The sequence below is a fragment of the Panicum hallii genome, chromosome 7 (genome assembly GCF_002211085.1).
Source record: "Panicum hallii strain FIL2 chromosome 7, PHallii_v3.1, whole genome shotgun sequence".
NCBI lineage: Eukaryota > Viridiplantae > Streptophyta > Magnoliopsida > Poales > Poaceae > Panicum > Panicum hallii.
Window position 1 is genome coordinate 10,030,781 of NC_038048.1, and position 6,000 is coordinate 10,036,780.

The window sequence follows — 6,000 nt, forward strand, 5'->3', positions numbered from 1 at the left end:
AACTCTTATATGCAATTCTGATTACATCGAGAAAGTTGCGCCATTACTTCAATGAGTACAAGATCACTGTGATTATGGATTTTCCATTGGCGCATATTCTCCATAATCAAGATGCCATGGGGCATATATCAAAGTGGGCAGTGGAACTGGGGGCTTTGTCTATCGACTTCAAGCCACGCATTGCAATCAAGTCTCAAGCTCTAGTCGATTTTATGGCTGAGTGGAGAGAGAATCAAATTCCAACTCCAGTCGATACGCGAGAGCACTGGACCATGTACTTCGATGGGTCTCTTAAGCTTGACAGTGGCGGTGCTGGAGTCCTATTTATTTCTCCAAGAGGCGAACAACTGAAGTATGTCCTCTAGATCCTTTGGGAGGTATCCAATAATGAAGCCGAATATGAAGCAATGCTTCACGGGCTACGTTTGGTGATATCACTAGGCATCAAATGACTTCTTGTATATGGTGATTCACTTCTAGTCATTCAGCAAGTCAACAAAGAGTGGGACTGCAACAAAGAGATGATGGACGCTTATGTACAAGAAGTGCGCAAGCTAGAAAATAAATTTTCGGGCCTGGAGGTTCATCATGTGGTACGGGAGCATAATGTTGGTGCAGATATACTGTCCAAGCTGGTGGGTCCACCCGTGCACAGGTTCCAGTTGGAGTTTTCGTCCAGGAGTTAAAGCAGCCATCCATCAAGCCCTCACCTCAGGTAACCACTGATGCGGGCCTTCAACAGCCTGATCGGGAGGTTATGATGCTTGGAGAGGACTGGAGAGAAGCTTATATCGATTTCATCCGGGATCAAGGACTACCAGCGGGGATGGACACAAGAAGCGTAGAGGCAGCTCGTGTCATATGCAGAAGTAAGGGTTTTGTCCTAGTCGACAGTAAGCTCTACCGGCGTGGCACACGATCAGGGGTGCTCATGAACTGCGTCACGAGAGAAGACGGCTATGACATACTGCGGGAGATACATGAGGGCGTTTGCGGTGACCATGCAGCTTCAAGAACGCTGGTGGGGAAAGCATACAGAGCTGGTTTCTGGTGGCCCATCGCAGTGTCCGATACTGAGGACCTCGTGCGGAGATGCCAAAACTGCCAATTCTTTAGCAAGCAATCTCACATCCCAGCTCACAATCTCATCACCATACCGCCATCCTGGCCGTTCGCTTGTTGGAGCCTTGATATAATTGGGCCCTTCACAACGGCGCCAGGCGGTTTCACCCATGTATTGGTGGCTATTGACAAGTTTACCAAGTGGATCAAGTACAAGCCGATAGCCAAGCTCACACCAGATCAAGTTGTTGATTTCATCTCCGATATCTTGCATCGCTTCGGCTTCCCAAATACCATCATCATAGACCTAGGTTCAAATTTCACAGCCAACCAGTTTTGGGAGTTCTGTGAAAATGTGTGCATCGAGGTCAAATATGTCTTTGTTGCTCATCCAAGGGCCAATGGTCAAGTCGAGAGGGCGAACAGCATGATAATTGATGGCCTCAAGAAAAGACTCTATGATGAAAACAGCAAGAAAGGAGGAACGTGGATACACGAATTGCCACATGTCATCTGGGGGCTCAGGACTCAGCCGTCCAAAGCCATAGGACAAACACTATTCTTCCTTGTCTACGGCTCTGAAGCCATTTTACCGGCTGACATCATGTGGAAATGCCCAAGGGTGGAAATGTGCAATGAAGGAGAGGCGGATGAAGCAAGGCAGTCAGAGCTCGACTCTGTCAAAGAAGCTCGCTGCACCACTCTTGTTCAGTCAGCACAATACCTGCAGGGGATCCGGTGACATCACGATCGCAACGTGAGGGAACGGTCGTTAAGTATAGGCGATTTGGTCCTACACCGCATCCAAGATGAGTCCGGCTTACACAAGCTCAACTCGAGGTGGGAAGGGCTATTCGTCGTCAAGCAGGTTACAAGACCGGGGTCGTATCGACTACAATAACCCGAGGGCCAAGATGTCCCAAATTCTTGGAATGTTCAGAACCTGCGCAAGTTTTATCCATGAGAAAACAAGCGGGGATAGCTGTTCTCCGGGCACCAGGCGGCCTTTTTCTTCCGAATCAATTTGGAGGCTACGTGTCACAAAATTCGTAATGTAAATTTTTTCTGTTAACATATGGAGGATGTGGCCACGTTCATATTTTATATAAATCGACTTCTTGTCATGAGTGTTGACGGAGGCTATGGCCACATTCATGTTTTATATAAATTGACTTCTTGTCATGATTTTTGACGGAGCCTACGGTCACGTTCATGTTTTATATGAATCGACTTCTTGCCATAACCTTTGATGGTCGTTTGCAATAACGATCACATTTTTCCCCACAAGTTAGATCCGTTTGATCGGTCTATACCTAACTTGTTGGATGGGCTCACATGAGGAGCTATTTCAACTATGCCCAGAGTCGTTGCAGTTAGGGTAGTTTCGACTTCTTGCCATAAGCATGGCAGTCACGCGATGATGCTCGCATTCTTTCCTAACTCGTTAGACCTGCTCGATCGGGTTATATCTAACTTGTTGGATGGGTTCCTACTCAGAGCTGCTTCGACTACTTCCAGGGTCGCTGCACCTAGGGTAGTGTCTACTAATTAGCCTTTGAACTTGGATGACAATTCAGTCATAAGGCACATACAAGGGGAGACATCAAAGACAAATATATACAAGGAAAAGAGTACTTGTTTTTATTACATCTCAGTCCTATGGCCAAATTTCCCTTTAGTCAAGGGTGGAGCCACGACCTAGGACTAAAGAACTTTTGGTCCTGAGTGGTGGCTACACCCGGGACTAAAGGGTTGATCTTTAGTCCCGGTTCTAGCCAACACCCGGGACTAAAGGTTCTTTAGGCCATGGTCGTGGCTCCACTCGGGATTAAAGCTCGCCCCCCATATATCTCAGCCCTCCCCTTCTCCCTTCTTGATCTAAGCCACCACCGTCTCTACATCCGCTGTGGCGGTGCCTCCGCCTCCTCCTCCGCTCCTGCCCACGTCCACGCCGGTGCCTCCGCCTCCTCCTCCATGCTGTGCGCCTCCGCCAGCGCCGTCGAGCCACACCGCCGCCCCGGAGCCCACACCCCCCTCGACCTCCTCCACAATCATCCCCCGTGCCCGAGCGCCCACGCCGCCGTCACTGACCTCAATCCGCGCCGTGCGCGAGTGCCCGCGCGGCCGACTCTCCATCGCTCCACACCCCGCTCAGGGGCGCACCCTTCTCGCCCTGTCATCCTGAGCACCGCAGGCACGACGCCCGTCGATGATCTGATCCACTGTGACGCGTCCACATGTGCACCGCCCCCCGGCCCGGCCTCCCTCATCCCCATACGCGCCGTGCCGCCCCTAGCAAGCGCGCCGGTGGCCGTCGCCGGCAGCCGTCCGAGACGTGCATTGTGTGTACGTGGTGTGTGCGTGGGTGTGTGAGTGGACCCGTGTGGGCCATGTGTATATGAGTGGGCCGTGTGTGTGAGTTTTGTATGTGTTTTTTTTTAAATTGAGGTGTGTGTATGGTGTGTATATATGCATGGTGTGTGGGTATGCATGTGTGTTTATGATGTGTGCAGTGTATGTGTATGAAAATTTAACTAACTATGAAATTTTCATTTATGCAGTCCCTCGTGCACTGACGTCGATGTCCAGTCCTCGCCTCCATGCTTGGCCTCGCGCGCCGACATCCGATCCACACTGGCAGCCCCGCCTTCGTCCCTTGGTCGGCCGCGCGCGTCGACGTCTCTACGGGAATGTACATTTCTAGAAAATTTCTAGATATTTATATATTGAAAATTTAGTGACTAGACATAGTTCTTGAAAATTTTATGTATATTTCATAGTGACTTTAATGACTAGAAAAAATTCTAGAAATTTTTATATTTAGTTTAATGACTAGAAAAATTTCTAGAAAATTTTTATTGTGGCTATTGTGACTAGATTAATTTGTAGAAACTTGATAGTGACTTTAGTGACTAGATTAAATTCTTGAAAATTTCATGTATATTTACTTTAGTGTGTATTTCTAGAAATTTCATGTATAAGTCCTTAGAAATTGTATAGGGCGGATCTAGTGTTATTTTATATAAGTAACCTTGAAGTCTATTGTTACTTATGTATAGGTCCTTATAAATTGTATAGGGCTGATCCTTAGCGTTATTTTTCATAGCTAACCCTGAAGTCTATAGTTACTTACATATTAGTCCTTAGAAATTTTATAGGGCTGATACTTAGCGTTATTTTACATAACTAACCCTGGAGAAGTCTATTGTTAATTACGTAGAAATCCTTAGAAATTGTGTATTTACTTAGTGTGAATTATTTTACATAAATTCTTGATTTTTTTATTTGTATTCTATTACTAGTTAAGATGGACCCAAGAGAGGATGAAGTTGGTAATCAGTTCCTAATGAACATGGTTGCCGATGGTAATGTCAAAGAAGAAGAAGCTGGTGCTGATGCTCGTCATCATGTCGAAGAAGAAGCAGGTGACGATGATGCCAGCAATACCAACATATATCTCAATATGTCCAGTGACGGGATTGAGCAATCCGATGATGGTGTTGATCAACAAACCGAGAATGTATATCTATCTAACATTTCATTCTTCTTATACAATGACTATTATTGAGCATGAATAATAATATGTGTTTTATTTGTAGCCCTCAGCATCGGAAAAGCGTAAAAGAGGGAAACGAGGCCCAACCAGAAAATTGGAAGGGTGATACATTATCACAGAAGTGGCACATGATGATGAACCCATGACTCCCGCCAATGCGGTAGGGAAATACATAAGAGAATGTGGACATCTTGTGAGGGACCATATCCCGATCAGCTTTAGGTTGTGGAAATCCAATAATGCAAACGAGCAAAGTGTAGCGGTGCCTCAAAGAGATAAGGAATAGATTTTGCATGAATTAATGAATAATTTCACACTTCCACCAGAATTAGTTAAGGACTGGACCTTCACGAAGATGGCCACATAATTTCAGACCTTCAAGAAGAATTTGGTTAAGGATTATGTCAAGCAAGGGAAAACGCCAACATTTACAAGAGCACTTGAAAAACAGAAGGACCACTGGGATGAATTTGTGGCATATAAGTGTTCGGAGCTTGGTATTCAGTGGTTTCAAAGGAACAAAGAAAGTGCATCAAAGAAAAAATATCACCACACTCTAGGGCAAGGTGGCTACAAGGTCGCAATCCCGAAAAGGGAGAAGATGAAGCAAGATTTTCTTGCTTGAGGTATCACACCTGCGACCATCAACTAGCCTAAACGTTCAAGGAATTGGTTTTATGGTCATGGTGGAACCTTGAACCTAGAGAATGGTGAGTGCATTTTTGGAGAAAGAATTCAGCGAGTAGCCATTAGACTACAGGAGGCCATAGAAGCAGTTGCCCAAAGAATATTCCAGCCTGATAGAGAAAAAGATGAGCTGACTTATGCCCTTGAGAATCCAGAACATCCGGGTTGAGCACGAGGCAAAGGCGTGATTCCATGGAAATATGGGTTCAGCCAGTACATCGACTCTTACAAAAGACGACAAAGAAGGAAGAACGAGGAGCAAGCGCGCTTGAGAAGGCTCGAAGAACAGTTGTTATCTAATGATGCTAGAATGACGGATGAAGTGAAATGACAAGTTGCCATAGGAATGAGTCAACAACAGCAATCACAACCGGCTTTAGTGCCTAATGTCAACGAAGCTAATGTGTATCAGCGAAGAAGCAGCTACACTTCCATTGAGCTCCCTATCGATAACGCAGTTGAAACCAGCCGGCAATGCTATCCTGTGGATGATATCACTCAACGGACACCTTGTGCGCTGCAAAGTAAACACAAGGGCATAATCTTCACGGTTGGCTATGGTACTGTTGCACCAACCCAACCAGGAGACGTGTACCATGGAAACTGATTCCTGTTGGAGACGATAAAGTAGGTGCGGAGGAGGTGTGCCAGGATTATGAGACGCTTGAGCTCGACATTCCTGGAAGTGACAGGAA